This window comes from Pinus tabuliformis, chromosome 9, assembly GCF_031772625.1.
Source record: "Pinus tabuliformis cultivar Carrire ecotype Pingquan chromosome 9, CPIR1, whole genome shotgun sequence".
Lineage (NCBI taxonomy): Eukaryota > Viridiplantae > Streptophyta > Pinopsida > Pinales > Pinaceae > Pinus > Pinus tabuliformis.
The window spans coordinates 798,835,205-798,853,197 of record NC_142307.1 but is presented as its reverse complement, the minus strand read 5'-3'; positions in this window follow the sequence as shown (position 1 = coordinate 798,853,197).

Genomic DNA, 17,993 nt, shown 5'->3' with positions numbered 1-17,993 from the left:
TAAAATAATTTTATTCTTCTTCTTCCTCACTAGAAACCTCTAGTTCTTCTCCTAGAATTTGTTCTCCTATTGAAGAGAGGAAAGTTACTTTTGTTGGGGATGTAGGTTCTTCAACTACAACTTCGGTAGAGGAAGTTGGTGAATCTCTAGGTTCGATTTCAGATCTATGCACCTCAGGAAGTCTATGTTTACCTGCCAATGATGGGATGCAAGTATGGTTGGATGGTGTGGCACTACGTGGTCTAGGTGAAGTGAGTTGTGATGTTGGAATTGAACTTCTACCTCTACTTACAAATCTACCCCTAGAATCTCTTTTTCTATGAATAAATGCTTTTTTATCATTTTTCAATTTATTGAAATTAAAAACTCAAATTATATGTAATAATGGAATCCTATATACACTTCCCCGAAAATGGCACAAAAATGTTTAGTAAATTAATTGTTCTTAATTTCCTTCATTAATTGTCAACCATGATTCATGTACTTGTGAAATGTATGTGCACTGTATATGCTAGGATTCTTCTTGTGAATTAATTGATTCTAGAAATAAAACTAGTTCTAAGAATGGACACAAATTGGAGAGTAATTACACACATGTTCATTCAATATAAAGTTATAACAAATTTTAATTAACTGAATTGAAAGCCACTTCTTTGCATAAATTGAAAATCTATCTTAAGTTACAAAATTCAAAATTTTCCTCTAATTGTATGAAAGGAAAATGTTTAAAAGCCAAATTTCAAGAAAGAAACAATCTAACTCTATTTTACAGAATTCAAAGTATTCTACGTTATTTTGCAGAAGGAAAATTTTATACTAAATTACAGCAAGGAAATTCTAGATTAATTGCATGAAAGAGAAATTGTCATAAAAGGATTTACTTGCAGAAAAGGAAATGAAAATATTTACAACTTGAGAATGATTACTTGTGTGTGTATATATCCTCTAGAGAGTTTTTCATCAACAATTAAGAAATAAATTTAAGCTATGAAATGATTAAGTGCTAGAACTAAGATGGATTCAGAAATTAAAATCCTTTTAATTCTTTTATGTTTATGAGTACTTTTCAATCAAAATGAGAATTTTCAGAAATGAAAATATAATGGAAACAAATTCTAAAGGAAACTAGAATACTAAAGATAAGTAATGCAAAACAAAACTAAAAACAAAACCTCACATCTCGACAGGGGGCCCTCCCGTGAGTGCAGGTCAACTAGTAATCACAAAATCTTCACGCACAAATTGAGAAAAGTAGCTTATATTAAACCGATATGGAGTATATCAATCTTCACAGTCAAATGAATATAAACTTCAATATTTCAAACTTATATTTCATGTCTCAACTTAAAGCCTTTATACAATTTTCATAAAACGATTTTGAGAGATTTATGCCTACATGACATGTGTTGTTTTGACATCTATGATAGTTTTAATTTAAAACTCAATCTCTCTATGACTTGCTACTAAAAGAGAAATTCATAGGAGATTTATTTCGATCCAAAATCAAATAGTTGAATATGTTTTCAATATTGCTTGCTTGATATTTTTCTATTCCTCCACTTGATCACTACATGTTTTTTTTATAGTTTGACTCCAACTTTGAATTATATATATCTCAATCCTTATAGCTTTCCAACTCGTGTTGATAGGTGGTTATCCATGTGGTGGAAAATTTTCATCTCTAGGTATCCTTCATCCTTTATTTGAAGTGTTGCAATATTTATAACAATGAACATTGCTTTAGAAACTAATATTAGTTGCGGAATGTTTGTAATTCCATCATTGTAAGAATATTTTCATTATAATTCATTAAGAAGCATCGATACTAATTATGGATGATGAATACCTTTTTGAGAATTGATCTTGACCTTAAACATGTTGAATTTTCTACAAAATGGTGATAATAAGGTGAAATAAGAGGGCAAAAAGGATGGTAAAAAGGAAAAAATTCCATACTTCAACAAAAGCTAAGTATTGAAATCCATTGATACCAAGCCATAATGTCATCACTTTACTTTGGAAACGTTATAGGAATCAACCTAGTAATACGTCAGTTGATTCTCTAGGCTACAATACTTTTGTGGATTGAATATGGAAAAAAATTATAGATTAGAAGCAAGAGAAGGGAAACATGCCATTCTCTTAAAAAGTCCATGTTATCCTTCAACAGTCAAAGAATATTGTAGAGTTCCATCACTGTTTTGTTTGACACCCTTTTTCCTCTTTTTCATCTTCACTACCAACTGAATAAAGGCAGTAAATCATAGAATTTGAAAAGGTTAAAACTCTTACATGTCTTATTTTTTATATTCATTAATGTTCCTTATTGTTATGTTAAAGATTGCATTAGCTATAGAATTAACATGATTCTGCAACTATTTTATAAATCTGCAACTACCTTCATGGTTCGCGGGGTTCTAATGTTCCAATAAAGCAACTAAGCACATGGGTAGATGAGGATTGATTCCCTCGTGGATCTCCTCCTATTCACTCAAGCCAATTCATCGAAGGAATCACATAGTGGCATGGTCAAAGGCACAGGTCAAACACATAGCAACAAAAGTCCTAGTGCGTCACGTTTTTTTTATTTTCTTTCCAAATAGCAAATCGACGAAATAATGCTTTTCTGTTTAGTTTCAAAATTGAATAAGGATTGAAAAAAAACCTGTAGGCATAAAAGTATCAAAATATTGAGCATGCATTTTATATAAATATGTATTCTATGTAAACGATAGAAGGAGGATGTAATAGTTAATTGTTGAAGAATTGTGAAACAATCCTTTGTTCTCATATTAATTTGAAGTTAGCTTTTTGTGTTTCGATGTGTATGTGAGTGTGAATTACACCTACTGGATGTCGAGGGCCCCTACAGACAATCAAGATAATGGTTTACTTTATTTCATTGCTTATGATTGTTTTCATTTAATTGCTTTCCATTATCACTGCATTATAGTTTAGTTTCTTTACCTCATTGTTTTCATTATTTCATTATAACTCAATTATTTCGTTTACCATTTCATTATTTTGTTTATGCTTACAGTCATTCAATATCTTAGTCCTTAAAATGTTTTTTTCACTTCATTACAATTAGTATTTTGATGATTTTTATTATTAAAACTTGTATCTACTCTGTAGTCTACAATTAGAGATTTCTTTCATGCTCTTTAAAATCAGAATATGTATATATATATATATATATATATATATATATATATATATATATATATATATATATATATATATATATATATATATATATATATATATATATATAGACAAGATTTTGTTTGAATTTCAATACTCTATTTCATAGCAGCAAGGAGTTTAGATAGATTCATAATTTTAGGATGAATAACATAAGATATTTTAAGATGATACTCAAATAGATATGACCTGGTAGAGTAATCTAATCGTAGCTTAACTTCCACTTATTCTAATAGTAGCTTAACTTCCATTTGTATAACTCTAACTCTAATAAGAATATAGATAACAATGAAAATCTCAAAACAAACATAACCATCATCTTACAAACTAAATAATAGGCTTCTAGCATAAGGATTATTGTATTCCTCATAGCATCAAAGATTTAGTCTTAAAAATGGTACAAAAGGAAGATGAAAATCTTGAAGACTTTGTCAAAAGATTTGTTTATATTATCAAAAGGGCAAAAATGAATAGTATGGATGAGGAAATTTTGAAAGCTCTCTTACTCAAATCCATTATAGATGATTGGATTGATCTTCTCAATCTAATGGGAAAAGGAGATATTTCTCAGTTACCATTTGGAGATATCTGTGGTCTATGTGTACATATTTCAAGAGGTAAAGCAAGAATAGGAATAAATTCAAGGGATCCTCTTTTATCAAGAGTAAATAAATCTGCATCTGATACAGTAAGTAGGGCAGAAATAGGTAGTTTGCTTGATAACTTTAAAACATATATTTTAGGGAGTCTCAGTGAGCAAATTGACACCCTTAAAATACAAAACAAGAAGAAAGACGAAAATGTTGCATTATCCATCTTTTGTCCTAGGTGTAGAAAGAAACATGCTCTAAGAAAATATCCTTTAGATTTAAAAAGCATAGAAACATGTGTTATATGTGCGAAAAATCATGATACAAAAGAATGTCCCTCTATACCAAGTCTTAAGGCTATGTTTAGTGAAGAAGGAATGCCAAATTAGGTAGACCCTCTTTACTTTATTGCCAAAAGATCATGGAAAAATCCTAAAACAAATCAAACTCAAGGTTTTAATCCTCAACAATTTGCACAATCTTCACAAAATAATTGGAATCCACCTATCCCATGGCAGCCTTGGGCTCAATCACCATAATATTGGAATCAAGGTTGGAAAAATCCTTATGGAAGATATTCTTCAATATCAACAATATCCGCCACCTTATCCAATTTTTACACCACAATACTTCCCTCAAACCAACCAGTTACCTCAAGCTCAAGCTCAAAATGAAAATCCACAACTTTCTTTTCCATTTTGACAGAGACCGAATCAATTACCCATTCAACCACTCCCAAATCCAAACAATAAAACTTCACAACCCGTTTACAACTTAGAAGGACAAAATCCTTAAACTTATATGATAACTCCATTAGATTTGAATAATGTTCAATTAAGGTATGGTAGAATATTATAAAGAAAGAAACCATTTGTTGTTATTCAGAAAACAGAAAAGAATTCTCTAAAAGATAATAATAACTCTGAAGAAGAAATTCCCTTCCTCATAAAGAAAATATTGAAATAGAAAAATATCCCACACATTCTAATAATACTCCTATTATATAACAACCTTCAGTATCTATCTCAAGACGACCTTTTTCTGAAAGGTTGAAAATCGATAGAGTAGAAAAACAAATCATATTTCCTGATTATGATATGTTAGATGAATTGAAAAATGTCTGTATAAAAATTCCTTTATTACAAGCAATAAAAGAAATACCGCTTTTTGCAAAAATATTTAAGGAATTGAGTAATGAAGGATTAGGAAGAAAAAGAAAAGAAATAAAAAGAATTCAACTAGTCGGGAAAATTGCAGATATCATGATGGTGAAAACAATAATTCAGAAAATATTTAGATCCATGAAGCCCCATTGTGAAAACACACATCAATGGAACTGAAATACCAAACACACCGATTGATTTAGGAGCAGCCATAAACATAATGAGCAAACAAACTATGGATAAATTAAAGCTTCCTAATCTTCAATACACACCAACATTGTTACAATTAGCAAACGGGTGTGTAATTAAACCCGATGGTGTATTATAAGATATATATGTATCCTTAGATTCTTGGGAATATCCTGTTGATTTCATGATTCTAACACCAAGAATAATTTAGGAGGACATCCATTAATTTTAGGAAGGCCATGGTTAGCTACAACTAATGCTTTTATCAGTTGTAGATCATGAGAGATGTTTATCTCAGATGGAAGCTCGACAAAGAAATTTACATTATACCCACCTGCAAAAACAATGATAGAAGTATAAAATGAAGAATGGATAGATGGTGATAATGATATACAATCAATTTTCACTATTGCACAAATAAATGAGGATCAAATTTTAAATTCAATAGAAAATAATGAACCCTCTTTATATTGTGACAACAGTCAAAATTTTCAAGAACAATGTAATATTAAATATCTATCATCTAGACAAATTTCTTTACATTATATGGAAAAATATGGAAATTCTTCGGTAGAAAATTTTCCAAGAAAAATCTTGAACATCAATGAAAGCCTGGAAGAATTACAGAAAAATAAATTGGTAGAAATATTGCAAAAGCATTCTTTTGCATATGCATGGGAATACACTGATATGAAAGGAATTGATCCTAAAACCTACATGCATCATATTTATATTAAAGAAAATGCTAGACCAGTTTGACAACAACAAAGAAGAATGAATCCAAACTTAAAAGAAATTGTTAAAGAGGAATTGCATAAATTGTTAAATGTAAACTTCATCTATCCAATATTAGACAGTCAATGGGTTTCACCCCTAGTAATCGTTCCTAAGAAAAATGGAAAATGGAGAGTATGCATTGATCACAGGGAATTGAATAAAGCAACTTTGAAAGATGACTTTCCACTTCCTTTCATAGATCAAGTTTTAAATACATCAGCAAGAAAAAAATATTTCTCATTTTTGGATGGTTTTAGTGGGTATAATCAAATTCAGGTAGCACCTGAAGATAAAGAAAAAACCACATTCACCTGTCCATGGGGGACTTATTCTTACTGAGTACGTCCTTTTGGATTATGCAATGCTCCAGCAACATTCCAAAGAGCAATACTAAGAATTTTTTCTGATCTTATTCATGATTGTGTGGAAGTATATATGGGTGATTTTACAGTTTATGGAATTTCTTTTGAACAAGCAATTGAAAATTTAGAAAAGGTTCTCATAAATGCAAAGAAGCAAATCTTTCATTAAGTCGTGATTTTTTATGATTTTTAATGAAGGCATTGTTTTAGGTCACCATATTTCAGGAAATGGAATTAAGGTAGACTCATCTAAGGTAGAAATTATTTCCAAATTATCAATTCCAAGTTGTCAACAAGATGTTAGGAGTTTTCTTGGTTTTACTAGATATTATGGAAGATTCATAGAAAACTTCACAAAGTTTGCATCTCCACTCTTCAAATTACTCACCAAAGATTGTGAATTTAGTTGGAACTCTGATTGTCAAAAGGCTTTTGATACTTTGAAACAGAAGATCTCCAAAGCACCCATCTTAAAAGGACCTAATTAGAAATTCCCTTTTCATATATCAATTGATGCTTCAGACACAACTCTAGGAGTTGTGTTAGAAAAAGACCTCACTCCTTATGCCATTTATTATACCAGTAAAAGTTTAACTCCTGCAGAGCTAAATTATACTGTAACTAAAAAGGAGTTTTTAGTTGTCATTCATGCCATTAATAAATTTAGACATTACATTACTGGCTATGAAAATTTCATTCATACAGACCATTCTGCCATTAGATATTTAATGAATAAACCAGTTACTAATGGTAGAGTAACAATATGACTATTATTGTTACAAGAATTCAATATCACCATTCTAGACCGACCTAGAAAACAAAACACAATCACTAACTTTTTATCTAGAATTCAAAATGATAACAATGATACACCTGTAGAGGATAAGTTTCTTGATGAACATCTTTTTACAATATCTACTAAATCACCTTGGTTTGCAGATATTGCCAATTATTTAGTTTTGGGAAAGTTAACCTCCTATTTGTTTCCTAGAGAAAAGAGAAGAATAATCCAAACAAGTGCCTCTTATTCATGGATAAATGAAGAATTATACAAGACAGGACCATATCTCATCATTCAAAGGTGCGTAAAAGAAGATGAAATACCTGAAATACTTAAAGCATGCCATTATGAACCGTTTGGGGGTCATTTTGCTCACAAAATAACTTCTTATAAAGTCCTCCTCTTAGGATATTATTTCCCTTCTCTTTTTAAGGATGTCAAGGAATATGTTAAGAGGTGTGATAGATGTCAAAGAATGGGGAAACCTGTTGGGTTGTGTTATATTCTTTCCACGTAGTTCACATGGGGTTTGAGGGGCACTGGTAACCCCACTTTATGGTGTCCAGGGCAGCGCCCCAGAAAATTTTGGTTTTGGACTTTATGTTAGGTTGGGTGGTCCCACCTATGGTTTTGTGCATGATTTTTGCACGTGTTTTTTGGACACAATGGTTTTTTGGTCCATGGTATTGGACGCGATGGTTTTCGGTCCATGGTATTGGATGCTTCGGCATGTATAAATATGTATTATAACATTGAAAGGAACATAATAAAAAATCAAGCTGGTAGTCCCGGTTTTGGGATCCATAGGAAAATCTATGTGTATATGTGTTTTATGTGTTCTTCTCTCGCACTATTTATTTTCTGTGTAAAGCTCCTGACAAACGAAAGGGATCTGATGAGGTTCCTTTTGCAGAGGCAAAAACCACCTCAGATGAAGGTGGGGATGTGTACTTGGCTTCTTCAAGTACACATGTAGATCATGAGGCATGGTTGATTGACTCAGGTGCATCCTTTCACTTCACTCCCCTTAGAGAGTGGTTCTGTGAGTATGAGAAATATGATTGTGGTGATGCCTTCTTGGGGGATGACAGGAAGGCTAGAATCATTGGCCGTGGAAAAGTAATGTTGAAGCTGTAAGGTGGAAGGGTTAGAACACTTCTGGGTGTTCTACATATTCCTGCATTAGCCAGAAATCTAATTTCTGTTAGTAAGCTGGATGATGCAAGTGTAAAAATAATGTTCAAGAAGGACACCTGCAAGATGGTTCGTGGAGCACTGGTATTGATGCAGGGAGTTCGGATTGGAACTCTATACAAGCTGCAAGGTAGCACTGTTGTTGATGGGTGCAATAGTTCTATGGTTCATGAAAGTGGAGCAGAAAATCTAGTGGTCTTTGGAGAAAAGACCATGTTGTGGCATCAAAGGCTTGGACATATTGGAGAGAAGGGCCTTCAAATAATTCATGGTAAAGGTATGGTAGAAGATATGAGTAATAACTCTCTGGATTTTGATTTCTATGAAAATTGTGTATATGGGAAACAGAATCGGGTGAGTTTCCCCTCTGGTAGTAAGAGGGCGAAATAGATATTAGAACTTGTGCACAGTGATGTGTTTGGACCTGTGAAGGTTCCATCACTGGGTAAGTCTGTGTACTATGTATCATTTATAAATGACTTCTCAAGGAATACATGGATATATTTCCTTAAGAAGAAATCTGAAGTCTTTGACAGGTTTAAAGAATTTAAGGCTCTGGTGGAAAACCAGACAGAGAAGAAGATAAAGGTGCTGAGGAGAGATAACGGTGGAGAGTTTTACAGTAAGGAATTTGAAGAATTCTATAAGAAGTGTGGTATAGCACAGCAGAAGACTACTCCATATACACCTCAGCAAAACGGAGTTGTAGAAAGAATGAATAAGATGTTGATGGAAAGGGCAAGAAGCATGCTCAATGGTGCCGGATTAGGACAGGAATTCTGGGCAAAGGTGGTGGATATTGCATGTTGCCTGGTCAATAGGTCACCTTCATCAGTGTTGGAGGATAAAACTCCTCAAGAGGTATGGACTGGTAAGAAACCCTCTCTTTCACATTTGAGGGTATTTGGATGTGATGCATATGTACATGTTCCAAAGGAGAAACGAATGAAGTTGGATAGTAAATCTAAAAAGTGCATCTTTATTGGGTATAAGGATGGTTTAAAGGGTTATAAGCTTTGGAACCCAGTAACAAGGAAGGTTGTGTACAACTGAGATGTGGTGTTTAGAGAGGTGAAAGATTTTATTAAACATGAAGTCCAACCAAAGGAACCTGAGAAGATAGAGTTTGAGCTAAAGGAGGAAGAATCAGACTCTACAACAGCGGAGGAATCAGAAGATGAAGAGCTAGAAACTCCCGTTGTGAGAAGATCAGTTCGAGAAAGAAGGCAGCCAGAAAGGTATAGTCCATCTACTTTTTAAAAAAAATTGCTTTGTCTGTTACTGATGATGATCCCAGAACTGTGAAGGAAGTAGTGGATTCAGAGGATGGAAAACTCTGGAAAGAGGCTATGGTTGATGAAATGGCATCTTTGCACAAAAATGAGGCTTGGGATCTGGTGGAGTTTCTGGCTGGAAGGAAACCCATTGGCAGCAAATGGGTGTTCAGAAAGAAGACAAATGCAGAAGGAAAAGTGGAGAAATACAAAGCTCGGTTAGTAGCAAAAGGTTATTCCCAGGTGCCAGGAATTGATTTTGGTGATATTTTTTCTCATGTTGCCAAGGTAACTTCTATTAGATTGCTTTTATCTGTTGTTGTTGCTTTTGATTTTGAGGTAGAACAGATGGATGTGAAGATAACATTTCTTCACAGGGATCTGGAAGAAGAGATCTACATGAAGCAACCTAAAGGCTTTGCGGTGAAGGGTAAGAAAGAGTTGTTATGTAAGTTAAAGAAGTCTCTATATGGGTTAAAACATTCACCAAGGATGTGGTATCAGAAATTTGATACATTTATATGGGGACTTAGCTTCACCAGAAGCAAAGCAGAACACTGTGTGTATTTTAAATTAATTGGTGACCGTGTTATTTATTTAGTCTTGTATGTGGATGATATGTTGTTGGTTGGAAATGACAAAGAAGTTATCCAGGATTTGAAGACCTAATTGTCCTCCAAATTCGACATGAAATATCTTGGTGCTGCAAACTATATTTTGGACATGGAAATTAAAAGAGATCGGGAAAAGAGGAAGCTCTGGTTAAACCAGAGGAAGTATGTTGAGACACTATTGCAGAGGTTTAATATGCAGGATAGTAAACCAATGAAGGTTCCTATTCATGTAGGTGTGAGGTTATCTGCTGAACAGTGTCCCAAGACATAAGAAGAGGAAGAGGACATGTCCCGTTTTCCATATGCAAGTGCATTCGGTAGCCTGATGTATGCAATGGTCTGTACTAGACCAGACATTGCACATGCAGTGGGAGTATTGAGCAGGTTTACGTCAAAACCAGGGAAGGAGCACTGGACAGTAGTGAAGCGGGTTTTCAGGTATTTGCGTGGCACTAGTGATTATGGTTTGTGCTACCAAGGAAGACCAAGATTGGATAGAGTGTTGGATATTCATGGCTTTGTTGATGCAGATTAGGCTGGAGATCTGGATCAGAGAAGATCTACAAGTGTGTATGTGTTTAACCTATTTAGAGGTGCAGTCAGTTGGATGAGTAAGAAACAATATGTAGTGGCACTATCAACTACAGAGGCAAAATACATGGCAGCCACTCATGAAAGCAAGGAATCAGTTTGGTTACAGAGATTGTGTTCAAGTATGGGGTTAGTACATGAAGCTATAAGGATAGACTGTGACAGCCAAAGTGCAATTTTCTTGGCAAAATAACCCCACATATCATTCAAAGACAAAGCACATTGATGTTCAGTATCACTTTGTGAGGGATATGATAGAAGACAAAAAGGTGTTGCTGGTAAAGGTGGACACTTTGAAGAATACTACAGATGCATTGACAAAATCTATGAGCTTTGAGAAGTTCTCTTGGTGTAGAGAGACAATGGGCATTTCAGGGCTGGAAAAATGACTAAGCTCTCTTGTGGCCCCCTATGGAAAGAAAACAACAAGTGGGAGAATGTTGGGTTGTGTTATATTCTTTCCATGTAGTTAACAGGGGGTTTGAGGGGCACCGGTAACCCCACTTTATGGGGTCCACAGCAGCGCCCTGGAAAATTTTGGTTTTGGACCTTATGTTAGGTTGGGCGGTCCCACCTATGGTTTTGTGCATGATTTTCGCACATGTTTTTTGGACGCGATGGTTTTTCGGTCCATAGTATTGGATGCGATGATTTTCGGTCCATGGTATTGGATGCTTCAGCATGTATAAATATGTATTATAACATTGAAAGGAACATAATTAAAAATCAAGCTGGTAGTCTCGGTTTTGGGATCCAGGGGAAAATCTCTATGTATATGTGTTTTATGTGTTCTGCTCTCGCACTATTTATTTTCTGTGTTTTAGAATTCATATGCAGGTAATTTCTGTATGGGGTTAAAACCTACAAAACCTGTTCCTTCAGACAAAATGCCACTACAACTTCAGGTACTCATCAAACCCTTTGAAAAATGGGATTTGAATTTTGTTGGACCAATTAATCCATTTTCAAAACAAAAAAAATATATTCTTGTATGCACTGATTATGTTACTAAATGGGTAGAAGCTAAAGCACTTTCTTTTGTTACTAAAAATGATGTAGTTTCATTTCTTTTTTTTTCAGATATTTTTACTCGTTTTGGTGTCCCAAGAGAAATTGTAACAGATCAAGGAAATAAATTTACATCCAGAGTAGTGCAAAAGATAGTGGAAAGATATAAAATAAAGCATCACAAGTCTACCCCATACCATCCACAAGAAAATGGACAAGTAGAGTCTACCAACAAAGTGATTGAAGCAATCCTCACCAAGATAGTTCACTTGTACAAAAGGGACTGGGCAGAAAAGCTTCCAAAAGATTTATGGGCCTACCGTACCACATGGAGGAGCACTACAGGACATACTCCCTATGAATTTGTTTATAGGAAGCAGGTCCTATTTCCAATTGAGTTCCAGATTCATACCTACAAGACAACAGTCAAGCTGGGGCTTGACTTATTAGAAGCACAAAAGCAAAGAATGGGACAACTCAATGAGCTTGATGAAATAAGGCAAGATGATATCCAGGAGACTAGTTTAGTCTAGCAACAGAGATCCAAATGGCGTGATCAATACATAAAAGAAGAAAATTTCAACTAGGAGACTAGGCATTACTCTTTTATTCAAAGTTCAAAAATTTCCAAGGAAAGTTTCAAACTCACTCGCTTGGGCCTTATGAGATTAAAAATGTTTTTGATAATGGAGTATTCAGAATTAAGACTATTGATGATGAAAAAGTTCCTCTCCTAGTGAATGGACATCGACTCAGGATCTATCATAAGCCAATGACAAAGGAGGAATTTGTAAACATTTTCTAGGATGAATCTGATTTGAAGTTGGTTAAGAAGAATTCTTCTTCTTCACCACCTTAATTTGTTTTCATAAAAATAAAGAAAGAATGTATATATATATATATATATATATATATATATATATATATATATATATATATATATATATATATACACACACACACACCCACACACATGAAAACCAACAATTTTTGGCATATTTATGCAAACAATTCAAGATGAAAACCAAGAATTCTTGGTATCCCATTTTCTAGAATTCCATCTTCTTTTATCTCTTTCTTTTCAAAAAATAGCTATATAATTATTGATTTTATGTAGCTCTAATGACTTTCTACAGCCAATTTGACAGACACCTCTGATCATACAATTGAAGGAATGATTGACTCCCTCCACTACAAAGTACCTGAAGGCAATATAAAAGGAAACCAAAGGTTATCAAGAAAATAAATCAAAGGTATGCGCTTCTTTAATTTAATAATATGGATCAAAACATTACATATAAGAATTATAAGACATAGTACTACCGAAAAATCAAAATCATTATTACAAAGAGTTGGTCATGTCATATCAAATCTTGTACAATCCGCCATTCACTCCCAGTCATCATAACTCATATCCTAATCCGTTGAATCGATTTTCCAAAACACAAGCATGAATGATCTTAATGGTTAGATTTTGCCTCTTCCCTTATACCCTCACTAGCTACACCCTCATTATTCCATCACTCACACTCTCATCCTTTCCACTCTAAAAACCCTACCAAGCCATCCTACCTTGTCAAATAAAACAGTTTTTGAAACAAAGCTTCTTGGCCATGGGAGTGATAATCAGAACAGATCCAACAGGGAATAAATTTTGGAGGGGTATCCATAGATAAAAGAATTATTGCAGAAAGTGCAGTGGCTAGAATTTGTAGAGAAATTCAATGTATTCCATAAAGAAGTGACCAAATCATTCACTAGGGCCTTTGATGGAGTCGAAGTGGAGATAGGGGAGATCAAATTCACAGTGAAATAGTCATTTATAGCCGAAGCCACTGGATTGCTGTAGATTGGAGAGAAATGGTTCAAGAACAAAGGTATTGAAACAAAAGATTGGAGGGTTTTCCTGAAGAAACCAAGCATGGACACCACCATTTCAAGAAGGGCATCCCAAGCATGACATTGAAAAGTAAGTGGAGGAACCTACTTCTAATAATCCAAAGATTTGTTACCTGCAAAGGAAGGTTTGGATGTATGTTTTTCTATCATATTCGGCTACTAATGAATTTTGTTGAAGAAAATGAGATAAACCATCTGTATTTCTTGCTGAATAGTCTTAGAAAGATGTCAGGAAATGTTCAAAGGAGAATTCAATTTATAGATAATACAATGTACCACCATGGTGTAGTCAAAATACTTGTTGAATTTCATCTCCAAAACATAGGTGATCATTCAGAGAGATTTTTAGTAAGAAATCACTTTCAGGAAGAAACTCATGGGCAACCAAATAGCAGCAGACCTAAGAGGGGAAGGAAAAGAAAAATTGATAAGACTCAGGAACAAGAACGTAGCAACCACAGAAACTGTCAGAAGATGACATCCCTCTTGCAGACATTTTAGAGAAAATAAACAAAAGAAATATAAGAAGAAAGAAAACCATTAAAGAAACAAAGATTTCACCACAAGCAGAGAAGACTAAAACAGAAATGAAGAAAACTCAAAAGACCCATGTCATAGGTTTAAGAAGAAGTACCAAACCCAACTCAGCAAAAGAACTACACTTAAAGAGAACAGAGCATGTCAATATAGAAATAGAAGAAAACTCAGAGGTAGAAGAAGAAGATTTAGGAACTCCTCCAAGGGTTTCATCTCCAAGGGTTTCATCCCCAAGGGTTTCATCATTGAGGATTTCAATCACCAACTGTCACCTTAACTCTTCAGAGTCCAAGACAAAGAACGCCAGAGATTGATCCAGTGCAGCAAGAGATGTATTATTATATTGAGTCTTTGGAGAAAAGGGATGCAGTAAGAACAACAATTCCAATTCAAGAGGAAGAAGAAGTCAAGTTTAATGAGCCACAAGAACTTGAAGTAGACAATATATTTAAATGGAAATATTCGAACTGTAGACATTAAACATGTACATTAAAAAATGAAAATCAAGCCTTGAAAGCACAGAACGAAATCCAAATAGCTAAGAGTGAAAACCTCCTCTTACATCTAAGTCTGTGGTTTAATAAGAATGAGAAATTGAAGAAGAAAAACAAGGCTTTACAGAGACAGGTTATAAACTTGAAATACAAGATCCTCATGAGGAAACCAAGGATGGAAATGATTGGAAAGAAAGTGAAAAAGATGATGTTAGATGTACTGGCAGAAGTGTCCAAGCAAATGCAGTAGTTCAAGATATGAATTTTGCATTTTGTATGAGGACATACAAAATCTTCAGTGTGGGGGAATGTAGAGTTCCATAACTGTTTTGTTTTGACAACCTTTTTCCTCCATTTTCCTCTTTTTCATCATCACTATCAACTCAATAAAGGCAGTAAATCATAGCTTTTGATAAGGTAAAAACTCTTACATGTCTTATTTTTCATATTTGTTAATTTTCCTTATTGTTATGTTAAAGATTTCATTAGCTAGAAAATTAACATGATTCTGCACCTATTTTATAAATCTGCAGCTACCTCCATGGTTCATAGGGTTCTAGTGCACTAATGAAGCAACTAAGCACATGAGTAGTTGAGGATCTATTCCCTCATGGATCTCCTCCTATTCACTCGATCCAATTCACTAAAGGAATAACACAGTGGCACGGTCAAAGGAACAGGTCAAACACATAGCAGGAAAAGTCTGAGTGCATCATGTTTCTTCGATTTGCTTTCCAAATAGAAAATCGACAAAATAACACTTTTGTGTTTAGTTTCAAATTTGAATAAGGATTGAACAATATACCTATAGGCGTATATGTCTCAAACTGTTGAGCACACATTTAATATAAGTATGTATCCTCTATAAATGATAGAAGGAGGACGTAATAGTTAATTGTTGAAGAATTGTGAAATAGAGCTTTGTTCTCATATTAATTTGAAATTACCTTTCTGTGATTCGATGCATATGTGAGTGTGAATTACAACTACTGGATGCAGAGGGTCCCTACAGACAATCAAGGTATAAGTTTACTTTATTTCATTGCGTATGATTGTTTTCATTTAATCGATTTATGTTATCATTGCATTCTAGTTTAGTTTCTTTACCTTGTTGTTTTCATTATTTTGTTATAACTCAATTATTTCGCTTACCATTTCGTTATTTCGTTTATGCTTAAAATCGTTCAATAGTTCAGTCCTTCAAATGTTTTTCGCTTCATTATAGTTAGTATTTTCATGCTTTTTAGAATTAGAACCTGTATCTACTCTTTAGTCTGCAATTAGAGATTTCTTTCATGCTCTTTAAAATCAGAATATATATATATATATATATATATATATATATATATAGATATATATATATATATATTGTAGACAAGCTTTTGTTTGAATTTCAATACTCTGTTTCATAGCAGCAAGGAGTTTAGATAGATTCATAATTTTAGGATGAATAACATAAGATATTTTAAGATGATATTCAAATAGATATGAGCTGGTAGAGTAATCTAATAGTAGCTTAACTTCCATTTTTAGAAATCTAACTCTAATAAGAATCTATATAACAACGAAAATATCAAAACAAACATAATCATCATCTTACAAACTAAAGAATAGGATTTTAGCATATATAGTGCACTTGCAATTCATAAGTTTACCAACTTCGGTTGATAATTTATGCTGGCAATTTAAGAACACTAAATTGACCAAACAAATATCCATAAGGAAGATGTAAAAGGAAAGTGTCTCTTTGAACTTGGATCCAAATTGCAGGATGCAAAGTCCGAATATGTCCTCCTACATTTGTACACATTAGATATGGCTTTGTGCATGATAGAGAAATTAGATTGGAAAGGGTCAAGTTGGGTCTTGAATCCATCCGTGCTTGCTTTGATACAACCCATATTCTTAGAGGATTGTTGTAAAAAGGTTAGACTCACATTTGCCTCTTGTCTCAACGGGATCATAACTTTAAAATTTCCACTACCACATTACAATAATGATATCATGAGGGAGATATTGCAACTGATAGTAGAAACCCTTCAAGGGTTGAACAACATCATACTTCCTACCTTTCAAAAGTGGCACAAAGTTGTAGAAATCATGGAAGAGTTAAAATTTGGCACATTCATACTGAATCTAGAATGTGACGAATTGATATTTCAGTTGTTCCAAAACTTTTACACCAACATTAGATCAACTCATCCAAACCATTTCAAAACATGCATGCAAAATATTGTGTCCTTGTTCTTAGAAGGAGATGTTGACATATGCAATATACTAAGATCCAAATTGTTGACCATTTGGAGAAAGGAACTAATTGTATCACCAATCGACTATGATCTAGTAAAATATTTGGTCATGAAAAACATAAAAATGCTTAGAAGGGTGAAGACTAGGAAGGAGTTGAAGAGGATTGATGGAGGAAGCAAGAACAAAGGAAATAAAACCTGTAGCAAGAATGAACTAAGAAGGAGAGGACTATGCTTTATCTGCAAGGGACCTTAGGCACTTAACCATTCATGTGCAGGTGAAAGGAAGGAATCAAAAAGGACAGAGAAAAAGGAGATTCCTTCAAATCATGGGGAGTCTTCTATAGTTAGGTCTATTGATTTTCAAGATGGTAAGTGACAGTATTATATTATTCAGAGAGACTTGCAGGATGAAAAGCATTCATAAGTGTGTGAGAAAATTATACCTAATGGTATTGATGAGGTATACTATTATACAATAGAGTCCATAGGTCTCCAGGAGAATGTCTGTTATGAAACCAGATCACAAAAAGATAGAAAAGATAGATCCATGCCTTAGAATTCAGCCTCTTCGAGGGGGCAACCTCCTTTACATTACATAAATGAGCAATTCTTGGATGATTCAAATGACAAAACCTCCTTTCTATATATAGGAGTCTAAGGAGTCACAATATAACCCGGCCGACCTAAAAATAATAATATAAAGCCACAAAAATAACAATAGAGGGATTCTATGGGGCACAGTAATAACAATATGGGGACAATAGGGGCACAACAATATTAATAAGGGATACAACTACAATAGTATTGGGGTAATCACTAGTATTATAGGGACCCAACATGCCCCTCTCCTTCAAAAAAGTGTTGTCCTCAACGCTTCAGTAGTTCTGGATGCTTCTGCATAAAATTCTCATCCTCCCATGTGGAATCTTCAACGGATAAGTTCTTCCACTTGATAAGATACTCCAAAATTAATCGATTTCGTAATTGTCGAGTTCTTGTTTCTGTGACTGCTTCTGGTTCCAATATAATTTTTCCTTCCTCGTCAAGTTCTGGCAATATTGTTT